The sequence below is a fragment of the Lampris incognitus genome, chromosome 4 (assembly GCF_029633865.1).
Source record: "Lampris incognitus isolate fLamInc1 chromosome 4, fLamInc1.hap2, whole genome shotgun sequence".
Classification (NCBI taxonomy): Eukaryota; Metazoa; Chordata; class Actinopteri; order Lampriformes; family Lampridae; genus Lampris; species Lampris incognitus.
In genome coordinates, this window is record NC_079214.1 from 69,766,441 (window position 1) to 69,787,338 (window position 20,898).

Sequence of the window (20,898 nt, forward strand, 5' to 3'; positions counted from 1 at the left end):
CAAAACTGTTGTTTAGTGCCAAAACGTTGTTCAGCTGCTGGAAAACAGCTTTCTCAATTATTTTACTTAGAAACTTGAGGTTTGATACCAGCCTATAATTGTTCAATAGGGAATTGTCTAGATTATTATTTCTTTTTAAGAGTGGCTTGATGATTGCAGTTTTCATGGCCTGTGGGGAGAGGCCTGAGAGAAGAGACATGTTGACAATTTGTAGAGGGTTTGAGGCCATGCAATTAAATATTTTTCAGAAAGCCTGTTGGCAGAATATCAAGGCAACTGGAGGAGGATTTCAGATGTTGTATAATGTCCTCCAAGTTTTTATGGTTAATAGGATCACATTTTGTCGTGCGATTTGAATTGACTTTAGGTGGATGCAGGGGCAACACATGCCTTGTACCTGTCATTGAAGAAGGAGGCAAATTTATTGCAGGCCCTGGCAGATAGAAATTCAGAGGTTATTGCCACATGAGGGTTTGTTAGCTTGTCGACAGCAGCAAACAAGGCACGTACATTATTATTGGTTTCTGGCAATGATGTCAGAGAAGTAGGACTGCCTTGCACTTTTCCGTTTCAAACTATAAATGCACAGTCTCTCTTTATCGATGTCGTAACGAACAGTAAGATTTGTTTCTCACCAGCTGCGTTCAGCTGTAAGACACCTTTTTCTGTTGTGACCAGCACGGCGCTTTTCGTACCACTGACCACCTTCAATTTGGTGGGTGCAATGGAATCGATTTCATCTGTAATTTCAAAATTAAATTTTTCTACAAGACAAAAAAGTTTGCTACAAAAGTAAGGCGATTTTGGCGTTAAACAAATATTAATCATCCTAAGGTCTTTGTATATTTTGAACGTTTGATAACTCGGTTGCTTCACAGCAACAGGTCCTGGGTTCGAGCCCCGGGGTAGTCCAACCTTGGGGGTCGTCCTGGGTCGTCCTCTGTGTGGAGTTTGCATGTTCTCCCCGTGTCTGTGTGGGTTTCCTCCGGGGGCTCCGGTTTCCTCCCACAGTCCAAAGACACGTAGGACAGGTGACTCTGCCATACTGAATTGTCCCTAAGTGTGAATGTGTGTATCTGTGTGGGGGGGGGGGGGGGTCGGCCTGGGGGCCTGTCCAGGGTGTCTACCCGCCAGTGACTGCTGGGATAGGCTCCAGCATCCCCGCGACCCTGAGAGCAGGATAAGCGGTTTGGATGATGGATGGATGGATGGATGGATGGATGAATGTTTCTACAAGCTCACTGACTTAGACCCGAGAGAGGGTGGGTGTGGAAGAGAAAGCCTGAATAAACATTTCACCGGCGCTTTCAATGACATATATACACTACCGTTCAAAAGTTTGGGATCACCCAAACAATTTCGTGTTTTCCATGAAAAGTCACACTTATTCACCACCATATGTTGTGAAATGAATAGAAAATAGAGTCAAGACATTGACAAGGTTAGAAATAATGATTTGTATTTGAAATAAGATTTTTTTTACATCAAACTTTGCTTTCGTCAAAGAATCCTCCATTTGCAGCAATTACAGCATTGCAGACCTTTGGCATTCTAGCTGTTAATTTGTTGAGGTAATCTGGAGAAATTGCACCCCACGCTTCCAGAAGCAGCTCCCACAAGTTGGATTGGTTGGATGGGCACTTCTTTGAGCAGATTTGAGTTTCTGGAGCATCACATTTGTGGGGTCAATTAAACGCTCAAAATGGCCAGAAAAAGAGAACTTTCATCTGAGACTCGACAGTCTATTCTTGTTCTTAGAAATGAAGGCTATTCCATGCGAGAAATTGCTAAGAAATTGAAGATTTCCTACACCGGTGTGTACTACTCCCTTCAGAGGACAGCACAAACAGGCTCTAAGAGGTACTATTTAATGAAGATGCCAGTTGGGGACCTGTGAGGCGTCTGTTTCTCAAACTAGAGACTCTAATGTACTTATCTTCTTGCTCAGTTGTGCAACGCGGCCTCCCACTTCTTTTTCTACTCTGGTTAGAGCCTGTTTGTGCTGTCCTCTGAAGGGAGTAGTACACACCGGTGTAGGAAATCTTCAATTTCTTAGCAATTTCTCGCATGGAATAGCCTTCATTTCTAAGAACAAGAATAGACTGTCGAGTTTCAGATGAAAGTTCTCTTTTTCTGGCCATTTTGAGCGTTTAATTGACCCCACAAATGTGATGCTCCAGAAACTCAATCTGCTCAAAGAAGTGCCCATCCAACCAATCCAACTTGTGGGAGCTGCTTCTGGAAGCGTGGGGTGCAATTTCTCCAGATTACCTCAACAAATTAACAGCTAGAATGCCAAAGGTCTGCAATGCTGTAATTGCTGCAAATGGAGGATTCTTTGACGAAAGCAAAGTTTGATGTAAAAAAAATCTTATTTCAAATACAAATCATTATTTCTAACCTTGTCAATGTCTTGACTCTATTTTCTATTCATTTCACAACATATGGTGGTGAATAAGTGTGACTTTTCATGGAAAACACGAAATTGTTTGGGTGATCCCAAACTTTTGAACGGTAGTGTATATATGGTGATTACCTCTGTTTGAACATTTGTGTGTAGGGAGATAGTACTCTCAAAGGGGGAAAAAAAACAGCAATGATCAGAGGGAGCGACGGTAGTCACCACAACCTTAGAAATGTTCAGATCCGTGGAGATAATGAAGTCCAGAGTGTGGCCCTGGTTGTGTGTGGGCTCCGTCACATGCTGAGTCAGTCCATAGTCATCAACAACACATGACAGTTCGTTAGTTCCTCTGTCCTGGGGGTTGTTAGCATGGATGTTTAAGTCACCAGCAGCAACTACATTGTCAAATTCAGTACAGGTTATAGGCAGCGGTTCAGTTAAGTCATCAAAAACATTTGCATTATATTTAGATGACCAGTAGATATTTAGGAATATAACTCGAGACGAGGACTTCAACCGAAGAGCCACATATTCAAAAGAAGCAAAATTTCCATAAGGGATCTTCTTGTATTGGAGCTAATCATTTAACATTATGGCAACTCCCCCTCCTTTCTTATGCTGTCTGGTTTTGCCCACAAAACTGAAGTTGGCAGGGGCTGACTCAATAAGAACGGTTGCGCTGTTGTCTTGGTCTAACCAAGTTTCAGTTAAAACAGAAAACTGAGATTGTGCTTGATGATAAAAGCATTGATTAAAACTGTTTTCCTACCAAAGACCTGATGTTAGTGTGTTAAGAGTTTTACCCGCCCAACATTTTGCGACAGGTCATGGCTGCTGGTGTACAACTGGAGTCAGATCAGATAAAGTGCATGTGGTCTCTGAATACATGTAGTTCTTCCTGAAGCTGGTCAAACCAGGAATTTCAGACCTGGGAGTTGCTCCTCACTGTCTAAGGTGGGCTGTATCAGCAGCAGTGGGTCCAGACCCAGTAAGCAGAGGGAGACATGAGCTGAAGGGGGGGGGTAATGATGAGTCAAGCCCTGCCACAAATCTTCTGAAGAGTTCACAATGTTAGGCTTGCAGGCCATAGTTTGGGAAAGCCTCCTAGACGAACATGGGAAGTTCAGCTGCGTGCAGATCCAACGGCTCATTCAGTTTACATGGATGGCCCGTGATGTACATCTGCAGCTTTGCCAAAACCTGAACACAGCAAAATATGGCGGACTGGCACATCTTCGTTTGCTCATAATTATCACTTGAATGCTCTGCTAGTAGGCAAATGCCAGACCAGACAACCTAGCAGGTACAAGTCTGGCTTCTTCCAGTTCTGGTGGGGATAGATTTACTGTAACTTCAAAACGGAGTGTCCAGGAATTAATCGCTTCCTCGCCCTCTCAGGTTACCGGGGCTGGGAATGCCAGGTGTGGCTGTGTCGGTGCTGGTTGTAGCAGCAGTTGTTGTTGATGTTGTTCTTGTGGCTGTTCAGCCTGTTGCTCGGGTCTGGATGTTGTCGTTAACTTGTTTAAGAGTACAGCATCCGCAGGTCTCTACTCAGAAGCCATGTGGAAAAGCCAGATGAAAGATGTGACACAGGAGGCGAAAGCGTTCGTAATCCCTAACACCCTTGCCACCAGTAGACACTGGTCAGTGTTATTAAAGAAGCGACATGTCGTTTCCCACAGCAGTGAAACACAAAAGACATGACACATATCCAAAACGCCCCAAAAACAGCACCACCAAAAACATACAAAAACAGACGGAACAAAGCAAAAAAACAAAAGCGGTTAACACCCAGTCCAAAAATGTCACTGTCCAGAGAACGAACGCCAGCCACCATGACTGTCGGAACTGCCGGTCTGCATGGGCTAGCAGTTAGCTTAGCCTGCCCCACTTCCGCATCCTGCCAGACCGTCCTAAGTGTTTCTTCTTCGGGCACAGCTACAAGCACAAGCAGGGCCGTAATCCCTGGGCCCACTGGACACAGCACGCCAGGCTCCCCCAGCTGATCCAACGTAAGCTCTCCCAGCCAGACACCCTCGACACACCTCCCCGCACTCCACACGATAACACCAAAACCGCCACAGTCAATGCCTGGTGAGGCCACCGCCAGGCTGACCTCGGTGTTATCAGAGCTGCCGGTCTTCATGGGCCAGAAGCTATCTCAGCCTGCCCTGCTTCCGCATCCTGTCAGACCGTCCCCGGTGTTACCTCCTCGGTCGTAGCTCCAGGCAGGGCCGTGGTCCCTGGGCCCACAAGAATGCAGCAGACCAAGCTGTCCCAGCCGATCCAGCGCCAGCTCTCCCAGCCGTCAAACGAAGACAAATCTTAAACGCAGACGTGGACAAAGACACTGCATGGGCGGTACTGGGTGAGGCCGCCACAGACGTGAGTTTGCACCGCCATCTTCCCAAACTGGTACTGGGTGAGGCCCATGGATGTATTATAGTAGAACTGGATACCGGATCTAAAAATGGTGCCTGTTCATTCCTATGAGAATTGCTCGCCTGGCGCATATGCCGAAAAAGTTTCTGGCTTCCGGGTTACTTCCAGGTACATGGGGCACACTGAATATGCACAGTAGTGCTACTCCCATCATGCCTCTGGGCTATGAGAAGGCTCGTACACAGCCGTGCCGTCATGCAGAAAAAAATACAAAATAAAAGATTTTTCTGGGCTTTGGAATTTAAAAAAAAAAGATTAAAACCCCATGGTTCAAAAATATACAATACAAAGAGTAATAATTGACCATGATTATAGCTGCAGGTGTCCTGTCAACAGTTTTACAGGCGTCTCTTTTACAATGGTGGTTTATGGGGGGAAATGCTTTTTGGGCCGCAGGGGATTTTTCGCTGCAATACCGCGAGTGACCACTGGAAAAAATGGCTGCTGAGCGGCGGCGCCGTATCCAATTCTGCTACAATACATCCATGGTGAGGCCGTTACAAACGTGAATTCGCGCCGCCATCTTCCCACACCGGAAGCGGAAAGAAACAATAAGCTTTACAACCAAAAGTGTGAACATCAGTGTAACCGGTTATTTTCTTGCCCGGTGCGGGATTCGATACGGGGTGTACTGCACCACAAGGCGGCATCACTAACCGCTTGGCTAAAGGGTCAGACCCATTAACTAGGGGCTAACGTGTCTTATTAGTAATTTACAGTCGTCACCCTCCCCGGAAGCGCGCCCTCGCGCTTTGTTCTTCCCGCGCTCCGAAGAGACTTCTGAGGATCTGCACATTTCCGGATCCCACCGCTGCCACCAATGTAACCGGTTGTTTTCTTGCCCGGTGCGGGATTCGGTACGGGGTGTACTGCATCACAAGGCGACGTCACTAACCGCTCGGCTAAAGGGTCAGACCCGTTAGCTTGGGACTAACGTGTCTTATTAGTAGTTTACACTAGCACCTTTTTCTAACAGTGGAAATAAACAATTTCTCCGCTGCAGTGCGCTACATGCACTAGGCTATGTGACGTAGTTCCGCTTCGAAATAGTACTGCAGTACGTTTCCGCTGCCTTTGTTTACATCGCGCCGGCGCTGAGCTAGCTGGCTAGCATGACAGTGTGCTCATCACCGTGAGTCTACCCAGACAAAAGTCCAAGACCGAGCATTTTCAAAAACAACAAAATCAATACTCGCAGAATTGCTGTGTCCCACTTTGTTCGGCTAGCTCCAAGTTTAACGGCACACTGAGTTTCCATGGCTTTCCAGTCCATCCTGACCTGGGAAGACAGGGGCTGGTAAACATACGCCGGGATCATTTCACCATCACGCCTCACACTCAGGTCTGTAGCAGACACGTCTCCCCTGATGGTCGAGGAAGGCTTGTTAAAGGTGCTGCGCCGACGCTGGTTGAATGGCGTGGCTATAGTGTTGAGACACCAGGGACGGCGCAGTGTGTGGGGGAGCAAAACGGCCCGTTGATCCGGTCCCTCCTGAGGAGCAACACGATAGCACAAGGGACCACGACCGCTGCTCTGTCCCTGAACCGTCTGCACTGGACATGTCCTTGTCATCTGTAGAAGACAAAGAAATTGAAGACCTGAGAAAGGAGTTGCGTGTCCAGCGAGAGTTTGGCTTACTGCGGTTTGCAGGCTCCGACGCCGACATCCGGTTCTGTACCAGGTAACTTGAGTGTAGCCTAATGTTCGTTTACTTTGGTCACTGGGAACCCTGAACCTGTGCTGCCTCCACTAGTTACGCTGTGTGCCCGCTGTTTCTATATTGTAGCGAATTCGGGGGACAACGCAACCACAGGTTGTGCCGCGGCCGGGAAGCGAACCCGTATCGCCCGCACCGCAGGAGACATCGCTACCCGCTCGACTAAAGGGTCAGACCCGCCAGCCAGCGGCCAGCGTGTCTTCTTATCCATGCACGTTACACTATATTTAACGATGATGCATCGGTGGTTAAAATAGTCTACACATACAAACAGCCTATCCGAATGCTGACTTGGGCAACATACGAGATGACAGGATACGTCTTACAATTAACATGATTTCGGTGACTGTACATCGTTTTATTGCGTGTTAATTAATGGCCTGATGTATGTCTTTTGTGAACAGATGTGCAAGCTATGACCACCTGATGGCGTTCTGGTTTTTGATTGAGCCTTCCATTTAGCTATCAAATGGTAACATTACGTTAGCTAACGTTAGCTAGCTAGACGACAGCTTTAATAATGCTAGGTAGCGTTCGCTAGATACCTACTACTACTACTGTAATGTCCGTAGACGCCTTGTCTTACTGACATAAGAATAATTCAAGAACGAGCCGACTTCGTAGGTTCTTAACTGTGTAGCTTTTACTAGCGTTCATCCGACATACAACCTTCATAACATGCGCTTCTAACTTCCTGTATACGTCACCCGCACTGCACGTACACCCGTGAGTAGGTCAAGTTAAACACGTGACCTTTCATTCATTACATCTCCCCCTCTAAGATGATTTTCTAACCTGTATATCACCCCCCTTTTCACAAAAAATAAAAAATCCCCCCACAATACACAAGTCCATACGCCTCACAAATCCAGCCGGATTGCAGGCTTGCTCACCCTGCCAGAGCGAGTAACATATGGTGTGGAAGTTGGCATTTCTGCTGCTCGGGACTCATCCATGTTTCCACTCTCCCCTGGAGTGACATGGTCAGGATCCCTGCTGACAGAGGTGAGTGTTTTGGGTGTAGCCAACAGGTGGCGCCTGTTCCTTCTGTAATGTTCACCTTGAGCTGTCTCCACTATGTAGGATCTGGGAGTGGAGCTCTGACTGTGAACAACTGCTGGCATTGTCCATGTTTTCTGTCCATCAGGTTTGGTGAGTACTGCGTCACCTGAGTTCAGTGGGTGCAGTGTCCGCACGCCGTTCCTGCGGTTGTAGTAGAAAGCCTGCCTCGATTTGGCTGCGGCGTCAGCGGTTTTGATCAGTTCCTCTTTAGGCCAGGCCGGTTTCAGGTTATGCTGCAATGTGGGTAAGGTGGTTCTGAGTCTCCTACCCATGAGCAATTCCGCTGGACTGGCTCCAGTGGAAGAAGAGGGTGTAGCTCTGTATGTCAACAGGGCGAGGAGAGGGTCTTCCTGCCTTAATATGCTTTTGGCTATCTGAACAGCCCTCTCTGCCTGTCCATTACTCTGGGGGTAGTGTGGGCTTGAAGTCACATGGATGAAATCATAATCCTCACTGAACCTCCTCATCTCTTCTGAAACTAGCTGTGGCCCATTATCGCTAACTACAATTTCAGGGATACCAAAACGTGCAAATGTAGCCTTCAGCCTAGCTACAACCTGACTGCTAGTAGTTGTTGGTAGATTTAGGATCTCCAAAAACCTGGAATAATAGTCAGACACTATCAAGTAGTTTTGCTTTTTGTACTCACACAGGTCTATGCCAACTTTCTGCCATGGTCTGGATGGAAGCTCACTTGACATTAAAGGCTCTTTTCTCTGTGTGTTCTTGTGTTCTCTGCAGAATTGACATTGCTGTATCTTTGTTGTAATGTGCTCTGTCATTTTGGGCCACCACACTGACTGGCTAGCTCTCTCTCTGCACTTAACTATCCCCTGGTGCCCGTCGTGTATTCTGTCTAAGATCACCTCCCTCATCTCTGTGGGAATGACGATACGACTGCCTCTGATGACTAAACCATCTACCTCAGATAACTCCCCTCTCACCTGATAAAAGTCTCTGACTGTCTCCGGCACTTTATCGACATACTCAGGCCAGCCGTGTCTGATGAAGCCCAACACTGTCTGGAGCTGCAGATCCCCATCCGTGCTCTGTTTTATCTCCTGCATCCTTTGAGGTGTGGCAGGCACCTGGCACACGATGGCATCAATGTGCGCTGCAACATCATCATGAGAAGCACCATCTCCGTAGCACTGCTCTGGGCCTCTGGAGAGTGCATCAGCCACAGCTAAAGTTTTGCCTGGTGCGTATTCAGCCACTGCATTGAAACGCATCAGCCTCATTAACAGTCTCTGGCACCTAATGGGCACATTATCCAAGTCTTTGCTGTTCATGAGAGGCACTAGTGGTTTATGATCGGTGACAAGTCTGAAATTGTCAAGCCCAAACAAGTACTTCTCGAACCTTTCACATGCCCAGACGCTGGCTAAGCACTCTTTCTCGATCTGTGCGTACCTTGTCTCTGCGTCACTCAGCCGTCGGGAGCAGTAGGCCACGGGCTTCCAGTGTTCCCCGTGCTGCTGGAGCAGAACGCCTCCCAGCCCGTAGCTGCTGGCATCTGCTGACACCACCGTAGCCTTAGTGACGTCATAAAAGGTGAGTACCGGGGCGGTGGCGAGTGCTGCTTTAAGGTCTTGGAATGCTGTGTTCTGTGCAGGTCCCCACAGCCACTCTGTCGTTGCTTTAAGCAGTCCATAAAGCGGCTGACCTACAGTGGACAGCTCTGGGACGTATTTTGCCAAATAGTTCACCATCCCGAGGAACCTCTTGAGTTCCGTCACGTTCTGGGGCTGAGGAAAGTTCTCTATTCCGGCCACTTTGTCCGGGTCAGGTCTGATGCCTGCCTCGTTGATGATATGACCAAGGAAGCGGACTTGTTTCTGTTTGAACTTGCATTTCGCTTGGTTCAGTTTGAGACCTGCTGTTTCAATGACCCCCAGCGCCTCTGCTAGGCGCCGGTCATGGATTTCCTCAGTCTCTCCATGTATAAGGATGTCATCCATGTACACCTCTGTGCCCTCTAGCCCGGTCAGAGTTTCCGCCATCTTTCTCTGGAAAATCTCTGGAGCACTCGTTATACCAAATGGAAGGCGGCAGAAAGCATACCTCCCAAATGGGGTGATGAAAGTGGTGAGCCCCCTGCTGTCTTCATGCAAGGGGATCTGGTAAAACCCACTTGCTGCATCCAACGTTGTGAAGAACTTTGACCCTGCGAGCCTTGGCATTATTTCCTCCATAGTGGGCAGCACGTATTTCTCACGTTTCACCGCTCGATTCAGCCTCCTGAGGTCAGCGCAGCAGCGAACCTCTTTCTTGTTCGGTTTCAGCACCGGCACCATAGCGGCGCACCATTCTGTGGGCTGAGTCACTTTTTCAATAATGCCCTCATTTTCCATGCGCTGCAGTTCTTTCTTAACCAGTGGTACAAGTGGCAGCGGTATCCGTCTGGCTGTATGCACCGCGTATGGCTGGGCACCCTCCACCAGAGCTATCTTCACTGGGTCTGTTTTCAGCAGTCCACTTGAACCGAAAACTCCACTGACCTCATTCATCCGCTTCACTAGACCCATCTCCACTGCCTCTGGACGACTCAGCAGACAGCTGCCTCTCCCCTTGATCACATACACTGGAAAGGAGTATTGTTTCTCCTTGTAGTTGGTTGTGGCTTGAAACTGTCCTATGCAGCTGATGTTTCCACCTGGGCTTATGAAGCATGTGTCAGGAGGTCCCAGTTTTATGTTTGGCTTCAGCTTTTTAAATGTCCCTTGGTTGATAACAGTAGCGTCAGCCCCCGTGTCAATTTTAAAGGTTATTGGTACATCACTTATTGTTAAACTAACAGTCCAATCTTCCTGACTGCTCTCTTTGCCAACTTCTCCCAGAAAGTACAGCTGTTTAACCTCTTCAGTGACTTCTCTCACCGCTTTAGAGTGACATACACGCTCCCAATGTCCCTTTTTATGACACTTGTTGCACTTACTGTTCGTTGCAGGACACTTCCGCTCATCGGTGTGCTGCGTCTTGCCGCACCTCCCGCATTCATCTACTTTGTTGGTTGCCGGACTGCCGCCACCATGACGCTGTCCGCCCTTTTTGTTTTGGCGTTCGTCCCGCCATCGGACAACATTGACGTTAGCCAGCAGGGCCTCTGGTTGGTTAGCTTGGAGGCTGAGCTGCTTTGTTATTGCCTCCGCCTGGCGCACTTGTTCAATGACTTTCACCAGAGTAAGGTCCGCTGTGAGCTGGAACTGACGGGAGAGCACCTTATCTTTTATGCCCACTACCAGACGATCTCTGATATGTTCATCCCTCTTGTCCCCAAACTCACAGTGTTCAGACAGCTCATACAATGTCCGGATGTACATCTCCGCTGTCTCTCCTGGCTGCTGGCTACGTTGATAGAAGCACGCCCTCTCATGTATGATGTTACGGCGGGGAATAAAGTAGCCGTCGAACTTTTTCAGTACGATATCATAGTCCACTTTATCACCCTCCGCCGCGAAGTCAAACGAGCTGAATATCTTTTCAGCCTCGCTGCCCATTGCATAAATCAGCGAACTCACTTGAATCTCCCCGTCGTCTTTATCCAGCTTTGTCGCGAGCCTGAAGCGCGAAAACCTTTGTTTCCACTCCGGCCATTCAACGGGGCAGTCAAACTTGAATTCACTCGGCGGATTAAACTTCGGCATGACCGCTCGTGTTCCGATACACAGACTATTCTGACACCATGTAATGTCCGTAGACGCCTTGTCTTACTGACATAAGAATAATTCAAGAACGAGCCGACTTCGTAGGTTCTTAACTGTGTAGCTTTTACTAGCGTTCATCCGACATACAACCTTCATAACATGCGCTTCTAACTTCCTGTATACGTCACCCGCACTGCACGTACACCCGTGAGTAGGTCAAGTTAAACACGTGACCTTTCATTCATTACAACTACTGTTAGTGTTGTGCAGCGCAACGGAACAGTGGCTAACAGCCTGCCACGGCTAATATATATTAACACTGGTTGAGAATATATGTTACAGCGCTGTTGTAGCGAGAGAATTAACAACTGATAAAGCACAAAGCATTAACCATCGGTAGACCGGAAACACACAAGCAGTATTGGGTAGAATGCGGACATGGTTGTGCAGAGAGCGCATTGCCTCCGAAAAACAACCTCGTTTCCGAAACACTCCAGGGCTTTTGGTTGTGTGCATGTATACGATGATAGTTGGGGTTTTTTTTGTTGTTGCTGGAATCCTTTTTTAAGGCGTCATGGCTTTAGGGTAAGTGCTGGCACCACCCAACTGGTTCCCCTGGTAAAGATACTAAGTGCACCATCTTGCGAAGGACACATCTGGGGTGGTGTCAGAGGTTATTATGAAGCTTTATTGCCTCTTCTTTTCATTTGCTGTGTGCTGACATAGAATGCAAAACATGCACACTGACTGAGTTGTTAAAACCTTCATCATACGTAGACTATGAAAACAGCTGTCTGCTTTATGTATACTGTGTCAACACTTATTGTGTCACCTGCTGTGTGCTAGACTGTGTGCTACGCCAAGTCCAGTTGCACTCGGTTCAATTCCTTTGGATAACCATGACCTGGATGAATGAGAACATTCCCAGACTGTGCGCTAGATTGTTGTGTGCTACATTGTGTGCTAGATGCTAGATCCTGCGCTACATTGTGTGCTAGATTGTGTACTACACTGTGTGCTAGATGCTAGCTCGTGTGTACCAGATTTTGTGTGAGATTGTGTGCTACATTGCTTGGTCATGCTGTGGTGGTAGTGTACTGGACAAACACCAAAAAGAAAATGATTTAAAGCAGAAACCCAATCAGAGCTCCAGTCCTCTTTTCGTCCACCTGAAGAAACCTGCCTGGCCAACTGTCTCCAGGCACCGTTTTTCATCCTGAGTAGATATCAGACTGTTTCATTTGCTATCAGAGATCTGTGCCACAGTGATGTTTCCCACCTCCATCTCGCCGTCCCTCCGTCAGAGAGGACTTGTGAAGCCCACCTCCCTCCGTCAGAGAGGACTTGTGAAGCCCACCTCCCTCCGTCAGAGAGGACTTGTGAAGAAGCCCTTAATAAGGCCACAAGTATGCATTTAGGTGTTGAACTTGGTCAAACCCACTAATCCTTGTAGATTGAGTCCGCCCACTGATTTAGATCGCCATTATGTGTTTCATAAGCGTCCCAGTCTGAGCTGTTCTGTTTAAAAAGAAGAGGCGGGTGCAGCAACGGGGGGGCGGGGGGGGGGGAGACAGGAATGGCCCTTTCATTACTGTTCCTCCCTCTTTATGCAGAGTTTAACAGGGCAATGGAGATGTTCTCACTCATCAACTCTGTTATACCTGAGATGAAAGGCTAGTTACACCCTCCGATGATGATGATGATGATGATGATGATGATGACCAGGGCTCCCCTACTCCCTGTCATTTGATAGGCTTTAGGAGCCCGCCGTTAGAACCCTGCAGATATTGTAGCCATCACACCTAATTGAGTAGAGGGGCCGTCAGTGAAACAAAAGGTTTAATAGGGGAGACATTAACCCCGCCTCCGTGTGACCATGTGACCAACACTTTACACGTCGGAATGACGTCATCGCCCAGCTGCAGATCGCCTCGGCTCGAAGTGATTTCTAAACGTGTAAGGCGAATGAGGGAGGGCGGAGAGCCCGTAATGGACGCAGCAGCCGGGAGGAAGAGTCCCTCTCTCCTGCTCTCCGCCCTGCTCCGTCTCCTACGTAATGGACGCAGCAGCCGGGAGGAAGAGTCCCTCTCTCTCCTGCTCTCCGCCCTGCTCCGTCTCCTATGTCGCTCTCTGCGTCAGGGTTGATAAGTTGATGTCTGATGAATGTTATTAATTTCAATGAGCGAGCCAATTAAAAATTAACTTTTATCTAATTGGATAGACATAATTTGCGAGTTCAAACTGAAAATTCTTAATTAATAATGTGCTATATTTAATTTTCTATCTTTTTTTTTTTTTTTTTTGAATAATGGATTTACAGGATTTAAACTTTTTCTTCCCATTGCAGGATGCTGCTCGGCTCACGGCATCCGGTTTCCCCTCGGGAGGGTGCACACAGCAGTATCCCCCATTCCACCGCCGGACATAAATAACCCCAATACCTACACGTGTGACTAAAGGTCATTAATACTGCAGCTCAAACCACTGAAACCATCTCCTCCGTGTTTCCTGAGGACGGTCACTACTGTAACCTACCACAAGACCCCCTGGCCGACCGCCAGGGGGTCTTGTGGTAGGTTACAGTAGTATTAGATAGATAGATAGATAGATAGATAGATAGATAGATAGATAGATAGATAGATAGATAGATAGATAGATAGATAGATAGATAGATAGATAGATAGATAGATAGATAGATAGATAGATGGACACACACACACACACACACACACACACACACACACACACACACACACACACACACACACACACACACACACCCCAAGTTGTGTGTGTATCAACTGAAGGAGTTTGAAAGTCAAGAGAAGCCAGGTCGTGTCTTTATAATCCACCCCGGGCTTTATATTACAACTTAATTTGACGTTGTAATATTGGAATGTCTCTATAATTGTAAAAGTGTAATAGACTCTAATAGAATTTCATTCTGAACCCTGAATGGTGTACGCCGTCTCTGCTCAATTTGAGTGGAATAATGATTTTTAATGTCCACACACAGCTTCCTGTGACCTTATTCAATCCGGGGGCTGATCAGGAAATATATTGATTCAATTACACAGCTGATGACAAGCGAGCAGCGGAGAGGCAGCAAAAAAAGGTCAGCATATATTTGAAAATGTAAATCTTAACAATGTCTTTTGGGTTTGCTGAAAAAGGCTATTATCAAATGTCATGTGGTTCCAGCGGCGTCCCCTCGCCTCCCGGACCGGCACGAGCCCTGCACGTGGCCCGCCGTCTGCTGGCCGAGCAGCGCCACGCACGCGTCCGGAGCACGTCTTCCATCTTAGCAGCTAGCTGGGGTTACAAAACTAATCGTATTTCTGAACAATGGATGTGTCCCACTTGTCCTTTCGGCGAGTTGTTGGTGACCTCGAGGTAATATGTCGTCACATCCGGCGGTCTGAGTAAATTAGCCCAGCACGCCGGTAACTCCAGCACCCAGCACAGCTCTCGAACCCACCCTCCCCACGTTACATGCACACCACACCCGGCTCCGGTAATTATTTGTTTGGTCATTAAAAACTCATTAAAATTAGATTTTTCATTTACATACCGCTGCGTGTTGCATCATGGATTATTAATTGAAAATAAATAAATGAATGCAATTAGAACAATACGCAGTGTAACATATGCACCGACACAGACGCCCGGCTGGTGCTTCTTGTGACTTGGAGGGAGGCAGACAAGCCGCGGTGTGGAGGAACACTGTGGCCCCGGAACCTTCCGGTAGCAATGGGCAACATCCGGTTAATCATTGCCTGCTGTATTTCCTGTTTTATTTTGAAGTACTCACTTGTCTTGTCATTTCCGTTCCTCCCTCCTGTGTCCTGCACTCCTTCCTGTTTATCCCACTCACCTGTCTACCACTGCCTCATTAACTCCCTTGCGCGTGTGTGTGTGTGTATATATATATATATATATATATATATATATATATATATATATATATATATATATATATATATATATATTGTATTCACACACACGAATTCGGGGGACAACGCAACCACAGGAACTGCCGCGGCCGGGACGCGAACCCGCACCGCAGGAGACATCGCTAACCGCTAGACTAAAGGGTCAGACCCGCAAGCCAGCGGCCAGCGTGTCTTCTTATCCATGCACGTTACTGTATATATATATATATATATATATATATATATGTATATATATATATATATATATATATATATATATATATATATATATATATATATTTCATCATCGCTTTCCAGCATTTTTCCCTAGAGTTAATGTCTGTGGCTTTGCACTTTGCTTGTTCTCTAGTTTGTGGATCTTTCTGCCTACTCCCTGCTTGGACTTGGTGGTTCGATTGGGACTGATGACCTGTTCCGATTCTGATTCTGTGTACGACTGCCTGGCTGTCCAGTGAAGACCTTGTCTAATTGAACTCTGCCTTGTGTCCCGAGTCTTTCTCTGCATCTGAGTCTCTGTTCTACCCAGACACGGTGCACGATGGGCGACCCTCTGAGAGAGTCTACAGCAGAGAGGGGTTGTGCTGGAAGGGCGTGGCTGAACCGCAGGTGATGGGTCAAACCCTAGCATATGGATGCACGCTCAGTGCATGGTCAGGGTTCGAGGTCGTGGCCGGTGTGTTCCAGTCATGGTCAGTGGTGGTGTTATAGGTGAATTCCTGCATGTTAAGTGACCATCTGCAGTTTTCTGTAGTGGACCTAGTAATATTTGCTGTTGAAGTGTAGTGAAGTACATCACAAGACATGATTAAGCCTCCGTCCTTCGGATGAGACGTTAAACCGAGGTCCTGACTCACCGTGGCCTTAAAGACCCCATGGCACTTACCATAAAGAGTAGGGGGTTCCCCGTTGTCCTGGCAACAATCCCAACCTGGCTCTCTCCATCTGACCACCTGATCATCCCCCATGTCACTGGCTCAATGATTCCCCCCTCTCCACCTCCAGCTGATGTGTGGTGAGCGTTCTGGCGCAAAATGGCTGCCGTGCTTGGGTGAAGCATAAATGTAATCCATTGTTAGTATTATTAAGCTACTGCAACCTACAAAAAGACTCACTGGCCGGTTTCACGAGGGTCGGGTCGCCCCCCTTCAGTCCAGCGGTTAGCGACGTCGCCCTGTGGCGCAGTACATCCTGGATCAAGTCCCGCAGCCGGCGGAAATGTGCTCGCTTACACTACGTCCGAATAAAAGAGGTTATAAAGGCAGTTGCAAGGACAAAACTTTCCACTCATATCTTGGGATGTTTGTTTTGACAGAACTTAATTTAACTGTAATTACATCTGTTCTAATTATCTGTTAAGTCCCCTCCTCTTGCATCTGTTTCTGTCGGCGGATGTCTGTCGTGATTCTAAGACTCAGTCTGTACTGACAGGTGAATTCACAAAGAATGGATTGCGGCCGCTGATAGCGCCATGAGTTGCGCATCACTTGCAACCACTATCTGCCCCGTCTCAAGGTGCAATACACAACAGATATTGCGCTAATGATATTACAGTGCAAACACGCCCAGAAAGTGTTGCATCCGAGTGCAATTTGCACTAGTTTTGTGTCTGATTGCAATTATCCATGTGATAATTCAATTCAATTCAATTTATTGTCATTAAAAAACAATGTGCAGGCACATGTTAAAAATGAAATGAGGGCTGTGGCTTCACCAAACAGTGCAAGACAGATACACACAAACACGGTATAAGAAAGCATGAAGTATACATTATGACTTTGCACCAAGAACACAGTAGGCAGGCTCAATGTCATCCATGACGTCACCAAGTATAGCATGACTTGTTAGATAGACCTGGCAACCTGTATCTGCTGCCATGATCACTGGAAAGTCGGGGCATGACACCCCTAATACATGTGTAACCGAGCACATTTCCGCCCGCTGCGGGATTCGATCCGGCTTGTACTGCACCACGAGGCGACATCGCCGACCGCTCGACTGAAGGGGGCCAGTGCGTCTTTTTGTAGGTTCCACGTGCACTCCAGCTGTCTGAACACGCTGATGAGTTCCACTCTTAACTGCGTGCGGCTATTAGCGCTGGGGTTTGTGAGTTGCACCGAGACTGATTTGCTAATTTTGCACCAAATGTATGCATGTTACCTAATTCCGTCGGTCAGTCAGTCGGTCAGTCCGTCAGTCGGTCAGTCAGTCGGTCGGTCAGTCAGTCAGTCGGTCAGTCAGTCGGTCAGTCAGTCGGTCAGTCAGTCAGTCGGTCACTGGCGTTTGTAGGGCTGGCCGGCTGGTCTGGCCTGGCCCAGCCAAAACAGCAAGGCAGGTTTACGGTGGTGCTGACCAGAAGGGATCAGAGTTCCACAGCTGAAATAAAAACACCAACACATTCCCCGAAAGGATAAAACGGTTGAAGACATTTCCCCCTCATGTGCTTTTTATTTCACTGATTAAAATCCTATTCACTGCTGTCACTGCTCGCCTTTGATAAATTGTGAAAAAATTGCCTCCCCCCCTCCCCCTCACTGGCAAATAGCAAAAGCAAGCCGATTAAAAAGGGCAGTTTTTCTTAACCCACAGCCTTGTCTCACATCTGTATGTGTTTTGTGGTGTGCATCATCTTGTGACAGAACTGGAGTAATATTCCCTTCCACTGCTAACAACTATGCATCATCCTCACCCCTGCATTAGAGAGCTGCTGTTAGTGCTTTTAGTCACTTCACATTCCCACCATTTTCAGTTCTAGGGATTGGTAAATGTGCAGCCTCGTTTTTTCGAATCACTTCATTAATTAAATGGGATTGGGAAAGGTTCTGAGCTAATGGATTAGAATGAGGCTGGGCTGGTTCACGACTGTTTACCGGAGGTCACATTTCATTTGCTGCCTATGTCAAGCGACCAGCAGCGGGGGCCTCAGAGGCAATCTAATCAATGTCTGTGTGCCGTAGCCCTCGAATGAATCCATTAAAGTTATGTGGATGCATCCTGCTGGGGGAGAGGGGGGGCAGTCTCCTGATACCTCTGATAGAAATTAGCCATGAATTAGGAGAGAGGCTGGGCTCATTCTGGACGCCGGCCAATGCAGAATTAATAGGCCATCGGAGCCTCTAGTGTGTTAAATCCCATTTGTTCGCCCATGCTTCATGAAAGCGTCTCCTCTGTTGCTGCAGGCTTTGGCATGAGACCCCTGGCATGCCCACCACAAACTTCACTCATTAAATAAAGTTCTCAGAGGAGACATGGCAGGGAGGGCTGGAGAGAACGGCCATGGAATTGCAGTTGAAGGCTGGTGATGTTGGTGGAGTGGGGGGTTCAGGGGGGGGCTGGGCTGTGCCAGGGTGGAGTGATTGCATTTGGGGTTTGGATGAGCTTAGTCTGTGGCCAGGAATTGAGAGCTAAGAGGGCTTTAGCAGGACACTGGGGGACACTAGTCATGTGGGCCTCTTCAGCATCAACTTCATGCGATGACCGCTAATCCAGCAAATTGGTCTTCAGTGTTTTCTGTGTTTAAGTGGTGGGAACCTCTGGAGGAAAAAGAAAGAACTTCTAACGATGCCTGAACCTATCAGAGGGAAAGCTTTTACCTTGGAAATGGCACAAGCATTTGTGACACACAAACGTTATTCGTGGTATGCTTGAAAACACACAGCAATGGATAAGATTATTATGGCCCATATACTTTACTGAAAGGGTAACGGCTCCTGGCACGGCCTGACTCAGAAACCAAGTCACAGCTTCGGTTGTGTTGTGTAGGAACTTTCCATGTTTCAATGAATTATTGCTCACAGCAAAGCTGCTATCTCTCACCATGAGGTTTTGTACGCCACTGCTTTTCTGATCTCCTTCTTTTATTTTGAGCTTCTAAAGGACCAATTAGTTTAGACTTCTTTCGAAAAACAAACTTGTTTTCAAATGCTAATACTTCTAACTTAAGAAAAAGAGTCTTTATTCATCGCACAGCTACACACTCAACACATGCACAAGCACGCAGAAATGTTGCTTCTGCGTTTTCCTGTGCTGTTGCCCTTCCTCCAGGGGCAGCCAGGAGCAGTGGGCAGCCCTTTCCTTTGACACCCATAGACCAGTTCCAGAGAGACATCTATGACGTGGTCAGGGACAGGACAGGAGAGTGCTCTGTGGGTTTTTATTGGGGTTCTTTTTGTCGTTGGAGGAAACCCATGTGAGCATGGTGAGAACATGCAAACTCCCAGGCAGACAGCCACTGCACACCGACAGGGGAGAACATGCAGCTCCACCAGTGCCAACACCGCCCCAGGTGGGACTCGAACCCAGGACCTTCCTGCCCCAGGAGGGACTTGAACCCAGGACCTTTCCGCCCCAGGAGGGACTTGAACCCAGGACCTTCCCGCCCTAGGAGGGACTTGAACCCAGGACCTTCCCGCCCCAGGAGGGACTTGAACCCAGGACCTTTCCGCCCCAGGAGGGACTTGAACCCAGGACCTTCCCGCCCCAGGAGGGACTTGAACCCAGGACCTTTCCGCCCCAGGAGGGACTTGAACCCAGGACCTTCCCGCCCTAGGAGGGACTTGAACCCAGGACCTTCCCGCCCCAGGAGGGACTTGAACCCAGGACCTTTCCGCCCCAGGAGGGACTTGAACCCAGGACCTTTCCGCCCCAGGAGGGACTTGAACCCAGGACCTTCCCGCCCCAGGAGGGACTTGAACCCAGGACCTTTCCGCCCCAGGAGGGACTTGAACCCAGGACCTTCCCGCCCTAGGGGGGACTTGAACCCAGGACCTTCCCGCCCCAGGAGGGACTTGAACCCAGGACCTTTCCGCCCCAGGAGGGACTTGAACCCAGGACCTTCCCGCCCCAGGAGGGACTTGAACCCAGGACCTTTCCGCCCTAGGAGGGACTTGAACCCAGGACCTTCCCGCCCCAGGAGGGACTTGAACCAAGGACCTTTCCGCCCCAGGAGGGACTTGAACCCAGGACCTTCCCGCCCTAGGAGGGACTCGAACCCAGGACCTTCCCGCCCCAGGAGGGACTTGAACCCAGGACCTTCCCGCCCTAGGAGGGACTTGAACCCAGGACCTTCCTGCCCCAGGAGGGACTCGAACCCAGGACCTTCCCGCCCCAGGAGGGACTTGAACCCAGGACCTTGCTGTGAGGCAGCAGTGCAAGCACTGTTCCGCTGTGCAACACAGCTTGTGGCATAGCATAACTATGCAGTATTAATATCACGTCAGTGGTGAAGACAATCCACCGTCCGCAAGAGGACTACGACACTACCATCAGCAGCTCTAGTATGTCTTTATTATTGAGGATACATTTGGGAACCAGTTAATTTCCAGTCGACTCAAAAGTAACGCTTTGAAAACCACAGAGGTGGAGTGACGATCCAAACTGCTGATTGAAAGCAGTCCATGGAAAAGAACTAGCTAGGGTGCCACTGAAGGCTGCTGTCATTTTTAATTTCACTGTGAAACATTCAGAAAAATTCTTAAAAAAAACAAAAAACAAATGTGTTTTATAATTAACCACTGATTGGATCTATTGTTTCTATTCTATTTATAAGCATTTGCCTACTTTACCTCTGGACGTTGCTTCATTGGCAGTCACTCGGAGTCGAGTATGACTGTCCTCTTTGTGGGTCCTCCAGTGGGCATAGAGGCCAGTCTTGGAGCCGCATAACGGGAGGACAC